Below are 13,856 nucleotides of genomic sequence, written 5' to 3' on the forward strand. Positions count from 1 at the left end.
TTCCATGAATTATTTCGACTAAATTGTATAGATGTATAAAAGAGTATAAAACAGAAATGGAATTTCTGAATTTCTGAATTTCAAATTTCAAAATTCATATTTTCGATCCATCCCCACAATACGAATTTCTAGACGACGGCATCATGAATCCCTCTGTGCCAGTCCTTCTTTCCAGTTTTTACGAATTTCCCACATTTTTCGTCCTCTTGAATCTTGATAATCTGACGTACTATGTCACAAAAGATCACATTTCAACTACCGAGCACACAGGGGTGTCCCATGTCGTTTCTCATCTACCCTCTCCCCTTTCCTCATCAATTCTAAAGCTGAGAAAGGGGAAGACGAAGGACAAGTCTACTTTTTCCGTGTTCTCAAGATTACAGCAAATTTATGAGTTTTTGATACCGTTGAGAAGGAAAAACAAAGCTAGTTCTGGCTAGGTCTGCAGCTGGCATCTAAAGATAGACTGCCTGAAGAGGAGATTTTTTAGAAAAGTTCCCCAGTCTAATTTAAAACTGTTAATAGCTTGTGGATGTTAGAGTTCAAGTTTTGTTTCATCTGTATGGATCTGCACAATTTTGTAAGTGCACTTTACTATCAAAGCACATCACTCCATAGAGATCGCCCACTGCGTTAGACATGAGAACCTTAAGAAAACAGTTATTTCGTGATAGACAGTGGCCAGATTCTGAGTACATGCGGCGATTTTTGTTCACGTTTTTTAACAGACGTCTTACTTTGTCTGACTCTGCGACCAAAATGTGACAAACTCTTGCTCTTACAGTTCAGAATTAATAAATCAGAATGCTAATCAAGTTTTACGTATTTTCCAAGTCAACACTTGTTTGGTTTCTGGAGTGACTTAATAATACAGTTGAAAATCAATAAAACAGATACTTTGTCAAAACGAGTTTACAATATTTTTAGTACGCCAGTCTTGCAAGAAAGACTAAAAGAGGAAATACGGTATTGTGTGTATTTTTTACACTTCTAGTGCTTTCAATGCGATATTTTTCAATTTTCAATGATGAATGCACACATTTGTGGCTCGATATTTTTCTGGAATATTGCCTCATTTTCGAAATCTTGCCATCGAATAACATCATTATCATACACCACTTTGCAATTTGAATAACAATATCTTAGTCGTCCCAAAGGGTCAAAACCAGCCCCGAATACTACAAAAAATGTTATAAATGTGAGCTGTCATTCCAACATTTTTTTGTGTTGTTCTGCTCAAAACTGCAAGACCATCACCACTTGCCTTATTTCTTTTCTCCTCCGTCTTCCGCAAAGTAGCTCGGCTCTATGTAGTCTTTGCCGCAAGAGAGCATCTCGTCAATTCGCCCCTTGGGGACACTTTTCGATAACTGAATCCGCTTCTTGTCTATTGCGCGGCGACGCAACACGAAGCGACGGAATGTGGAGAACGAAACATTTCAAAGAAGCGAAAATTAACTTTGTTTTCGGAGTATTACTGTTGACATTCGAGTTTTCGCGCAGTCAAACTACTTTTTTGTGGAGAAAGATATGTAACTATAATTCAGAGGCCAAACCTCAAAATACTCTGTTCCCGGAGGAAAGTTCAATGGAGCATGAAGAAACGAACAAGTTCTTACGGAAATTTCTCGAAAATGTTTTGGCGCTTTCAAAAGCAACAACGGAAGTTAAAGCGGCTAATAGTTCTCTGAAAACCCACGGCAAACGGTCTTTCTAAAATTTAAGGTTTCACCCAAGTTCTCTCAACTTCCAACTTTGATGAAATTGTCTAACACAACAGAAATCATAATTTGAGTGAAATAAGTTAATAAACAAAACAACTCCGCATATTCAAGTAGGTGCTTACAATTATTAGTTGTTAGTTAATAATTATCTGATGTTTCTAGCCATGTACAACCATTACACATTATTTGCTTTAAAGAATCAGAAATTTTGGAAAAACATACATGGTTATAGTTGTGCACTACGTTTCCTTTGATGATATGATGTTTTTGTATAAAATGTGATCGAGCCCAAGCCTGAAACTCCCCGCATTCAATGACTTTAGAACTTTACCACTTCCTCATCTAGCACAATGAAATCACATCAAAGCTAGGACGGGCCTCTTCGCTTTTCTTTCCGCTGCATTCGCCCTACCAATCAGTCACCGCAACAGCTTCGTTCAAAATGCAAATGCGCGTCTGAGCCGGGGCTGAAGGGGCCCAGCGTCTCTACATCCTTTTTCTTCTTTAGCCTTCTGTCCTTATTCTGAACTCCTTTCGGCACCAATCTATTCCGGATTGTTGCACTTTTTTGCGCGGGGGGCTCATATTGTTCTGAACTTCTTCTTTTGAAAATGCTTGCTAATTCAGACGCGATGTTTTGTAGGTGGGTGGTGTGGTTGTGATTCTTTGGTTCCGGTAAGAAAACTCACTACTACACCTATGTAAAACAACGTCTGAGATTTGACACGTCGCTTAAACTGTTTCTTGAAACCTTTATTGTTTTTTGAATTGTTTCCTTAAGAAGATTTTTTGCTGGTAGTATCACTGCTGAACTGAGGTGACTATATTTTTTATTGAAAATTCCGTGAGTTGTAGGATTTCTGAAATGGTTAGTGTCACTAGAGTTTTTTTATTTAAATTTGAAAATGAATTCATATTAAGTTGAGTTTGCATTCAGTTTTTTTGTAACTTAAACAAAACTATTGTGTTTCCTTTGTTGTATGCAGTTTTTGGGTCACTCGAAAACATTGTAGCAAACGATACTCCAACGATACGTACACATTTACGTGATGATTTGGTTCCATGTTTTACTAAAAATTTCTTCTGCTCGTTACGCAATGGTGATGATTTTAAAGCATCACTCATTTCGAATTCCAAAATTCTATATTCAAAATATTTCGAATTCCTTCGTGCGCATTTCTAGTCATTTTTCCGTGTTTTTTCTTCGCGCGATGACGTTTCTCTGGTTTTCTCCATGTAACTATCTGACGATGGGTCCCTCCTTTGTTTTGTGGATATCAGAGCTCTCTATTTTCAAAATTGCGAAAAAGCTTTGTGTGTGTGAGCGTGTGTGGAAAGAGAGAAGAAAACGGAATAAAAAAGCGCAGAGGAGCAAGTGGTTAGTAAAGTGGTTATTTATCTCTCCGAGACTTTTTTTTCGCGGTTTCTCCAAATACGGGAGGGGGGCTAGTTTTTGCCGCCCCGTCGATTCATTTTATAAACGCTTTCAACTTTATTATGAAATTTCTTGCGGTTAGGAGCTCCGCCTAGAATCGAATAAAGTCTTGAAGCAGGGCACCGAGAAAATCTCATAAATCACTGCTTTTATTGGAATAACTAACCTACTCCAGGACCTCACCAGGACCTATGGCCCTTCTCCATCTATTTCTGCATCTCCTTCTCATTCTTCATCTTCTTCTCACCCTTTACCCAATCCATTTAACACTTTTGAAAGGGAAAAAAAGAAGTTCCGCCAAACTGAGTGACGGCTCAGATAACGCGACAGAAGCAGGTGTTTCCTGCTTTTCATTTCTTCACTTTTTCACGCTAAATCGCAAGGAGCAAAAGGAGGGAAAACAGATAGGAACCAACACAAAAAAGCTAATGAAAAACCGCAGATTGATGAGTTATTGTGAAAACGAAGGCTGTTGTTTGGCAGTTTTTATTGCAAATTTTGTGTAAATTAGTAATTTACGTTGCTCCGCTCCAGAAAAACATTGTAAGACTATTCTTTTAAGAGTTATATAAACTTTATGTATTCATCACAAAATTTATTGTAATGCATAATCCACTTCAATAGTTTTCACTAATTAAACAGAAAAACACAATATTCACATAAATTTGTTTAGACCTGAAATGTTTAATTCAGAAAATCCTAATGTTTAATCAAAGACAGATCCCATTAAAGGCTAAAAAAGTAGTCTTAAAGGAAAACTCAAGTGGTATAATGAAATATCATGCTTGATAACAAATCCTTCAAAAAATAAATAATAATAATAAAAAAACATAGCAACTGCGACAAAATGAACTGGTAATGACTTTCGGAGCCCATTTTTATTGTATTTAAATTTTAAAAATTGTTTTCTAAAAACAATAATCAACATGAAATTTCGAAAATTACTCAACAGTGATTTTATGAAAGTAAAGTTTCAAAAACGATTCGGAAGCATGCATAAGAAACTTTTCATTAGCTATTTAATAGTTCGTGATTTACTACCTGTTCTAGGTGTTCAGTGTTATGCATCACAAAGCATTCGACTCATTCTTGATCGAGTTAAGTTACGTTACGCCAATCCGATTTAGTACGGCATTTCCCATATTCTCGATGCATAAGCGTACTTGCCGCGTACTGCATTAACGACTGCCTAAAACGAACGCATTGCCGCTCTTCACTATCCCACACATGCCTTTATTCTTTTAAAGGGAGACGGAGCAGTTCAAAACTTCCTTTACCTTTTTGCCTTCCTTTTCCCATCTTTCACTTCATTTCCAAACCCGCTTTTCTTACTTTTTTTCCTTATTTTGTCCTCCTCTCCGCCCTAACGTTTTTTTACTTCTTCTATTTCTAGTTGTCTTTCCTATTCTTTCCAACGTTTTTTTCCACTTTTTCCGAATTTTCTATACGATGAATCAAGTTCTTGCAAGATGCCGAAGAAGAGAAGTTCAACAAAGTTTAGGCCCCTCATTTCAAATCAAGTTACGTGGAGCCCCCGTCTTTTGTTGTGCTTTACTGCCATCGCCTGAATCTTTTCTTTACTCAAGCCTTTTTTCTTTGACAATCGTTTTGGACTTTTTTTTTATGTTTTAGCACTCAATAAAGGGCATAACGATTTGTAATTGCAGGATCAAATCATAGGGAGAAATACGGTAGGATTCCAGTTGTGGACTCGAAATCAAGAACCAAATTCTTGTAACATCGGAACTAGTAAGTGATAGTATTCTACAGAAATGTCAATCTAATAGGAAATGATGGCAACATCATGTACTTCAAAACTCACTGTCTGTGCTGATCCTTCTTTAAGTTTAAAATCTATGACTTGACCAGCATTGCGTTGTTCTTAACTACAAAGCAGCAGCTTCTACGCTTCAGCTCTAGAACAATTTTCGTCACAATTTTACACATCATAAAAACTTCCAGGCCTGTTTTGCATTTACCGTATTCACTCTATCAGTATTGCACTCCCTGATAATCTTCCCTCAACTTTTTGTTGGGTACAACATACATATATATGTACGTGCTTTGCCTATTTTGCAACAATTTTTCACAAAATTTCTAAAAGATTGAAGTTTTTGAACTTTTTGTTAAAATTATAATCAAACTTTTTAATGTTCCACATAAAATAAGAGTTCTTTCAAGTAAAAACTAGTGATCCCAAAACGTTTTTCTGAGAATTAGTAATGCACTCCCTTGTAGTCTTGCACACCCTATTAGTATTGCGAGCGGAAAGACTTCTGAAAAATAGTATTGCAGTCATTCTAATGTAGAAGAAAAACGGTAAGTGACAAAAACTCAACGTGTACAAAACGAACGCGGCAATGTCTAGAGAAGGCGGACGGAAGGCGGCGGGAAAAGCAAGGGGGACCCCCACCCCCCCCCCCCCCCCCTCCTTCGTTGTTGTTTATCCGGCATCTGGCGCATTCCGCACATTGTGCGCGATTATTTTCTCATTTTATAAACTACTCCTACGTCTTTGTCGTCTTCCTCCGTCCCACCATGCAGCATTGCTTGAGACCACAACACCGCCCTGATTTATAACATGTCTAGATTTCAGTTCAACATTTTTTTTGATTGAAATGCTAATTTGAAAATGTTAAAGGACAGGTGCTTTTTAGTGGAATAAGCCTTTGAAATTTAGCTATTAGTCTTGTAGGTGATTCTTTGAGTAACGTTTTTTTTCTTTTTTTTTTTGCTAAAAACTCAAGAAATTGGTATTTCTGTACGATGATCCCACTTCCAAGTCTTGAAACATTTATTTAACAGATCCGCAGTGCACAGAGCTTAAAGAACAGATTTTCTTTTGATCCTTTAATTCAATCTTACAGTTTTTGAAGTAAAAAATCCTTACGTTTTCAGTGTTACCAAAATTTAAAAAAAAACTGCAAAAAATGCCCAAATTTCGAATTGCTTCTCAATAAAACTAGCAATATTGAAATTGCTATAATTTTTCTATCAACACACTATCACTAAACACTATCACTAAAATAAGTTTCAAAAGTTGTGTAGTGGGGATTTTTCTAAATACACTTGTGCCAAAAAAATGACCGGATACCAGAGTGGCAAAATTTTTAAATTATTTAATGATTAAAAAACTTCAGTCGAACATTTGAAAAGTTTATATCATTTTGGAGATTTTAGGTTTTTTAAATTCGAATGAAAACTTCAAAAAATGTCGATATTTTGCCATTCTCCGTAGTTGTCGAGCCGTTTTCAAGTTTCGCCACTGTCACTACATCTCGTTCTACAGAAGAATAGCTCTCGCATATGATGTCTTGTTTTAAAGATTTATTGTAACTTAACATCATAATGTTTGAATGTCTTTAAACCAAGTATTAAATTTGAATTCATTTCATTTTTTCATATGCAACCTTTCATATAAATCCTAGTAAAATCCAAGACGAAAAAGGTCAAAAGCTCATCAGCATCTTCCCGTTTTTCTCTCTCTCTTCCTCTACCCATCCATCCCTTTCCATAGTATTGTTAGGTGGTACAGCACACTACTCTCCCAAATTAACGTATGCCCAGAGGGGTCTTCAAAGAGGGGCGCGACGGGTGGAGAAAATATGCCCTTTTTTCCCTCTTCCAGTCTTTCTGTATCCGTTGATCTATTCGCTTCATAAATCTTTTGCCTATTTATTTTAAGCAGGCACTTGCATTGCGTTGAGCTTGATTCAAAGTTAATGCGATTCCGGTTTTCGGGTTCCCTTTGTGCCAGCGTTGTACTTTTCGCAATAAAACCTGCTAGTCGATCAATCTTAAATTTGCGACCTGTTCCTACAAAATGATATCACTTGACATCTCTGTAAGCCAGAATGCAGCTATTTTCAGAAAGGTTTGATATCAAAAGTATACTGTAGGCTTTTGCTAGGTAAGTTATGAAGCTGAAACGATTTTTTCGTTCAGATCCTCATATCAAATCTTGGGATTAATGCTTACTGTATATGTCACATTATTTAAGGATCATATGTAATTTTTGAATTCAGAAATTCTTTGGGTGTTTTTTAAAGATTCACTTTTTAACGGCTCAAACTCTCTAGAAACAAACCCTATTTCTTGTTGCCCGTGCTGCTTTGAAAACAAATTGTAGTTTGCATATTTTCTATTAAGCACATAAACTTTTGTGAACCTTCTTTAAACTGTTGCATATGCAAACTTTTATATTATAAGGATCCCTCTTTTTTTTTAAATTAGCTCTATTGCTGTTTTCTTTCTTTTTTTTTTCATCTTTACGGTCCCCCGACGTGATCTGTTTTCCATTGACGCGCTTTGTTTTTATTCATTTTTCATCTATTCAATTCTTCTTTTTACTTTTTTCTTCGCCAGCTCGGAACTCATTAGTTATTCTATTCTTCTCTTTTTCCTGTGTTAAGCTTTGTATGGATAGATTTTTGGGGACCACTTGGAAGGTGGCCGGGTCATGAAGAATGACTCAAGTGTGTTTTGATGTCAGTTGTACATAGAGTGAAAAGACTCTAAAGTTTATATAAATCTTCTTGACACAACCACTACCACCACCACCACCACCATTTTCTTCTCATCTCAGAATCTATTAGTTGTTAGACACATAAAACACACGACGTGAATAAAATGGAAATAAGGAGAAATGAAAAATGAAAATTTGAAATCGGAGAAAGTTGGAGCCCATAAGTCAATTGCCGCTAGAGACTCAGAGAATGCCACACTTGCGTTTACGCAATACGAATTCAACCGATTTTTTCTCTTGATTTTTCCCACTGACAGAACCCTCACTTATCTCCTTCAACTCTGTTTCGTTTTTCAATTGCACGCCGAGCAACAGGTGAGCACTGCTCCTCCCTGCGTTGTAATTTCTTTCAGAAAGGTTTCTGATTTCGTTTTGAGATTTGTGTCAGCTGCAACATGGATGTTTATTTTGAAATATATTTTGCTAAACGTGCTGGTCAAAACTTGACTTACTAGAAATTTACTTGTTCTTTTGAAAAACGTATTTTTGGCTTTGCGTCGGGGATCCTCAAAACATTTGTCTTATGATATTTATATTGTACTTTTTTATCCATGATAACTTTTCATTTAGGTTTTCAGTTATCAAGTAATGTTAAAGATTTTTGTAAAAACTTTCATAAGTGAAATAGAGCCAGTTGAAATTTTGTCTGAATACTTCAAAACAAGTGAAAACGATTTTCAAATGTTTTAGTCAAAATTATGGTATTTTGTTGGGGTTTGAAAACTTTGGATTTTTCGAGTATGTTAGAACAATCATTTTTGAACGAACCACTTAATGTCAGTAGTTAATACTATAATTTGAATCACAATTAAATGCATATAAATATCAATTCTGGTAATTTTTCAACTCTTATTAGTGACACAAATTGAGAATTTTAAACTTTTTTTTTAAATTATGAGTGTTTTAAGCAGCACTGCTTCATCTTTAAGTAATCATTAAATACAACAGTTCCTGTTAATATATAATTTCTTGTGAACGGAACTTCCACTCAGTGCAAACGAAAACACCCTGCCGTTCTCATAATTCCATGTTTTGGGAAAACGGATCTAGAAAAATATCTATCTAACGTACCAAAACCAACGACAAGAACCCACCAATCAAAGAATACTCAAGAGCCGAGGATAATGATACTTCCTGTTTTGCCACACACACACACACACACATACACACAAGGAGTCTCCTTACTCGCTTACTCAGCCAAGAGCAATGTCTCAGAACTTTCTTCTCCTGTCTCGTCTTTTCTCGTATTACAACCTTCCCAATTTTTTGTTGTAGTCTTTACTTTTTTCCAACTCTTTTTCTCCTATTTCATAGGTTCAAGATGTATGTAATTAGGTTAGTCTGACTTTTTAGAGTGAACTTGCACTCTAACAGTTCTCGGTTTTTGGGCAATTTTTGGAGTCCCTTAAAATGTGAAATATAAAAAAGAGGCGTGAGATGTGAAGAAAAATGAAAAATGCGCGAAAAGTGTATGACAAGTGTGGCACGTCACTTTTGAGAAAGAAAAAATGTTGAACAATTTTATTGTTTTGTCTTTTTTCTATGCTGATGCGCCTCCTTCGTCTACTTTTCCTTTTTTCTTATCCCTCAAAGACCTCCTTTTCTCCCTACTTTCGAAGTCCAACTCACAACGACACGCTATTGGAATGATCTTCATTCCCAGAGGAGATATGCAACCTACATTGCATTTCTATAGAGCTAACCAGGGTGCCCCCAATGGCATGATGAATTGTTTTTCAAGGACCCCACCGGAGACAAGCCTATTGAGCAACTCGGAAAGTTTCGGGCAAAGCAGAGATTTATTGAGTTTTGCAAAATTTTAAAGCTGTACATATAGATGAACTTTGTTGGCGTTTTTCACTTGAACTTTTTGCACGAACGTGTGTTTTTTGAGTCCAACTAAATTTTGTGTATTGGACGCTTCCCACTTATAAGGAAAAACAGTTAAAATTTAAAATAGTTTTAATTAGGGCATACTGTTCTTACCTGTCCTAGATCAAAGGTTACGAATCAAAAGTTGTATCTGTGAAAAATTATATAACGGTACTGTTTATCTATAAATATTGGGGTATTTCTAGGTACTTCTGACAAATTTGTGAATGTATACTTACATAGATTTTTTTATTAGTTGATAGTATATACGTTTTTGAAGCAGAAAATTTAAATAGTAAAAATGAACTATTAACATATGTGTGAAATGTTCTAAAATACTTTTCTTCTTAAATATACATTTTCCCTTTGCAGCTTTATGAAAATTCCTGAAACTAAAATATACTTGAAATGTGAAAACTGACACCTTGCTTCAACCCCTCCCCCCCCCCCCCCCATCTCTTCTCTTTTTTTGCTCGTCCGAAGTGCTAGAAAAGTTGTAAAAGGTACAATTGAATGCTCCATCCGTACGCATTTTTTTGTTATCTTGTTGCTCTGTTTTCTAATCTTTCACCGACAGGAAGCAAAAGAAGAGCAGAGCTCTCCGCGTCAGAAGTCGGATCTGATGGGAGCTGAAGCTTGAGCTCCCATTCAGTTCCGTTGTGAGCAAAAAGAGGAAAAAAGAAAAATTGAGAGAAAGAGAAACGAAAGAAATCTCAATGAAAGAGCGGGTGGGGGGTCCCACTAATATTTTGATAGGCACTCGTCAAAACGTCCGTTTTTCTTTTGTTTTAAAAAAAGGTTTTTAGGGCTTAACATTAAAGTTTGTAGCATATGGACATTTGTAGCGTGGTCAAGTTGATTGTTGTAATTGTTGCCGGATTGTTTTGTGATTACGTATCACAAGTTGCCCAGGTTGGTAAAAGACAGATTATATGTATTTTAAACTCAACTTCAGTCATTTCGAAATATTCTAGGGGATTTCTATATATTAAAAATTGTTTGAAAATATTTTGGGCTGCTTTTTTTCAATTAAAAACTGACAGAGCTGCGGTTTACCGGTATGCACCATTCTGAAAAACTGTGATAATATTGATATTTCCATATATAAGTCTATATAATAGGCGAGATATTAACAAAAGTTCAAAGGCAAATTTGAAGCATCTGTTTTTTTCAATTTAGTTTTTGATTTTTCTATTGCAAGCTCAATGAAAATTAAGCTACGCATTTCCAAAAACCTTTTCCTCAGTATGAACAAAATTGTTCATTTTTTACTTTTCTGATAACTCTAGTTAACAAAAAAAGAATACCACCATTAATTATAGCATTTGTACATGCAAGAAAGCTATCACTATTCCGTCGTACTTTATGTGCTCGTGCACAGAATGCGGCACGACTAGAACAACGGGAGAAAAAAACGCGGGTCCCGCCACTAAAACACCTATCAAAACCGCTAAAGTCAGGCCAAGACCTCCCACTTCTTCTGCATTTTCTTCCCCGATTTATTCCTCTACCACACGTACACCTCACCTAATTATGCATATTATTCGTTGACTTGTATCCTATTTTCTGAATGCTTATTATGAGAGGGAGTATTTTTCAAGAGTAAAGGTATGAGTATAAATTTTTAAAGATACTTCAGAACGCTGAAATTTTTTTGTGACCTTTTGAAAGGGCTTCTGAGAATATAAAACTAGAAAAGATTAAGCATGCTTTCTACTTCCATTTCTGCTTGTCTTCCTAACATTAATTGAAAATTCATCGAAATTGAATAGAATATCAGTAGAGCCCCTTCCCTCGTTTCTTTTTTTTCTAATCTCTCCTTTTCCACTATTCTATTTTTTGAGACATAAAACATGTCATTTTGAAAGAAGTTGATATTGTCCTATACTTATTGTTATTCACTTTCATTTTTTCTAATTAAATTGGTTATATTGTTTGTTCTTGTTTTCGCGTGGCGCATGGTCATTAAAAGTTGGTGCAGCCTTTTTTTAACAGGCGAATAATACAGCAAATTTAAGCATATTTTTATCGCTTACATTTTTTTTCGGGATGTGCATATATATTACCTCAAAAAAAATCATATAAGATTACTCCATCTTAAACTTGAAAATGCCAATGTTTCTGTAGCTTAGACCGATCTAAAGTGTTCCTACATCTTTTTCATGCAATTTTATATTTGTGTAACAAAAAGCAAGCTCAGTGTGTACAAATTTAGCTGATAGTGTGTAGTGCACCTTTGTGAAGCTTTTTGGTAAGTTTGCAGCCGATATTGAGAATTGCAACCTTACCGTCTATTGCCAAAATATTAGTTGACTGTCAATTTTAATAAATATACCGTAAAATACTTGAAAATAATTCAGAATCCTATTTGTGTATTTCAGCCGCTCGACATTTCATTTCAGAGTTTCCAAATTTTACTCTTAACTTTTCAGTATTTGATAAAGATTAGAACAACACGTTTGGAATTAACGAACAACCTGGAATTTTTTTCATTTTTTTTTCGAGTCCTTCTACAACATCGATTTTGGCTCTTGAAGTCGTCCTTCTCGTCGACGCCGCCGCCGCCGTGGCGTGGCCCGTCTCCTTTTTTCTTCTCCAACGGCAATGGAAAACGGGGGAGAAAACTCCACAGCTCAGTGAGAAAACTGGAAAAAAGCGTAAGAAATTGAGAGAGGAAGGGAGAGAGAGTATGCAAAATTCCGCAACACGACACTTTAGAATCTTCCACGTCCAACCAGGTCCATTGGTCCCCTCCTCCTTTCAATCTATACCAAAAAAAAACTTTTGTGTATGTATGTATGTGTATATGCTCCTTTATTCACTCTTCACAACTTGTTTCTTCCCCTTTTTTATTTCTTTTTTGTGCATGTGCGTGTGCTGCTTTAATATAATGTGTAACTTCCTTGGCCCCATTGTCAGAAGTCCTTTCCCATTTCCGGTTTGTCAAAAAAAAATTTCACTCAATTTTTGTTCTCATACTACAGTACTTTGTGCCGCTACCCGAAAATGTTTAGAAGACCGAGAGCAACTCTCCTACTTATTACTGCGGCGAAGCACACATATACTCGTTTTCTGAGGAGAAAAATCGTTTATACATAATAGGTTCGCTTCTATTTTTCTTCTGATTAGTTAGTCTCGAGAGAGCAACGGGCGGCAAAACAACGAATAGGAATTGTTTTGAGGTGGTGGTCGAGGTTCAGACTTGAGCACTCTTTCCTTTCTTATTTTCCGCTAGGTTTTACTTTTTCCGCTCATGCGACGAGACTACTACAAATTGAAATTGAGAGCTGGAAGATGGGAACAATTTTCATGGTTCGGTCTTAAAAATCTGGTTTTCTGACTTGTTTCAAGAAAATACCTTTCTACGAAGAAAAGTAAATCAGGATATAATTTTCAGTTTTTCAATTAGTGATAGTTTGAAACTTGCAAGGGAATCGATTGCTTAGAGAGACAGTCAATTTGAAAACTTCCAAAAAATATTTGAAATGTTAAAATCAATGCTCAAAAGTAAGATTCGAGCTTCACATAAAGCAAGATGCTTATGATTTTTTTTTAATTTTATAACTTTCGTACTATTTTAGTATTCAAAGTTAATAATTAAACAGATCAGGTTCCCCTTTAATGTTTGTTCACTAGATTTTCCGGTGTGATCTATCATTTGAGTCTTTTTTTTTATTCCGTAATGACTTCTCACATTGTTCCAACTCTGCTAGGTTGAACAAATTCGTTTTACAAGCACGGAGTACGTGTAGGTGCTTATTTAAAAAGTTTATGTAAGTACGTTGACCGTACCTTATCACGCAATATTTTGTTTATTTATCTGAAATTTTCTGTGCAAATATAGCTAATGAAACGGAAAAAATTGAAGGATCAGAATAAGAAATAAGATGGGGAAGAAAAAAAATGCATATTCATTCTTATCTTTTTCACATTTCAATGCACACCACTAATTATGCAGCCGTTGTTTTCTTCTGCCAATGTCTTCATCTTTATCCGTTTTTTGTCATTCTTCATTTCTCTCCATCAGCTTTTGTGCAAATGCAGTGCATCACGTCATTCAGGGACAGAGCCACAGGAGACAGAAGAAAGGAAAAAGAAAAGGGGACAAAAAGGGACCCTCTTCTCTTCACTGGATGCGAAATTCAGAAGGAAAATGAGAGAAAAGGAAGGAAAAATAGTGTGCCAATGTGATGCTTCTTCTTTTTTTTTCTTTTTTCTTACTCCGTGTGGTTTTCGGGTATATATGTGGGGCTGTCTATGTCTTCATTTTCCCACTGCTCTCTGTCCACTCGCTCCACGT

At 35.9% G+C, this 13,856-nt stretch overlaps 10 non-coding genes across 10 annotated transcripts; 2 read left to right on the forward strand and 8 right to left on the reverse strand.

Annotated features, from left to right (window-relative positions):
* Positions 1–121: 121 nt before the first annotated feature.
* Positions 122–414, reverse strand: F09D5.8. The gene has a single exon (NR_072370.1). It is a non-coding gene; the product is annotated as an Unclassified non-coding RNA F09D5.8 (non-coding RNA).
* Positions 415–1,284: 870 nt separating this feature from the next.
* On the reverse strand, positions 1,285–1,403 carry F09D5.3. The gene has a single exon (NR_072371.1). It is a non-coding gene; the product is annotated as an Unclassified non-coding RNA F09D5.3 (non-coding RNA).
* Positions 1,404–3,059: 1,656 nt separating this feature from the next.
* On the forward strand, positions 3,060–3,196 carry F09D5.6. The gene has a single exon (NR_072372.1). It is a non-coding gene; the product is annotated as an Unclassified non-coding RNA F09D5.6 (non-coding RNA).
* On the reverse strand, positions 3,060–3,196 carry F09D5.9. Its single transcript, NR_072373.1, has one exon. It is a non-coding gene; the product is annotated as an Unclassified non-coding RNA F09D5.9 (non-coding RNA).
* A 180-nt stretch (positions 3,197–3,376) lies between these two features.
* F09D5.7 lies at positions 3,377–3,522 on the forward strand. The gene has a single exon (NR_072374.1). It is a non-coding gene; the product is annotated as an Unclassified non-coding RNA F09D5.7 (non-coding RNA).
* On the reverse strand, positions 3,377–3,522 carry F09D5.5. The gene has a single exon (NR_072375.1). It is a non-coding gene; the product is annotated as an Unclassified non-coding RNA F09D5.5 (non-coding RNA).
* A 702-nt stretch (positions 3,523–4,224) lies between these two features.
* F09D5.4 lies at positions 4,225–4,474 on the reverse strand. Its single transcript, NR_072376.1, has one exon. It is a non-coding gene; the product is annotated as an Unclassified non-coding RNA F09D5.4 (non-coding RNA).
* Positions 4,475–6,631: 2,157 nt separating this feature from the next.
* On the reverse strand, positions 6,632–6,771 carry F09D5.1. Its single transcript, NR_072377.1, has one exon. It is a non-coding gene; the product is annotated as an Unclassified non-coding RNA F09D5.1 (non-coding RNA).
* A 2,555-nt stretch (positions 6,772–9,326) lies between these two features.
* Positions 9,327–9,472, reverse strand: R12H7.7. The gene has a single exon (NR_072378.1). It is a non-coding gene; the product is annotated as an Unclassified non-coding RNA R12H7.7 (non-coding RNA).
* A 600-nt stretch (positions 9,473–10,072) lies between these two features.
* On the reverse strand, positions 10,073–10,217 carry R12H7.6. The gene has a single exon (NR_072379.1). It is a non-coding gene; the product is annotated as an Unclassified non-coding RNA R12H7.6 (non-coding RNA).
* Between the last annotated feature and the right edge of the window lie 3,639 nt (positions 10,218–13,856).

The sequence above is a fragment of the Caenorhabditis elegans genome, chromosome X, assembly GCF_000002985.6.
Source record: "Caenorhabditis elegans chromosome X".
NCBI lineage: Eukaryota > Metazoa > Nematoda > Chromadorea > Rhabditida > Rhabditidae > Caenorhabditis > Caenorhabditis elegans.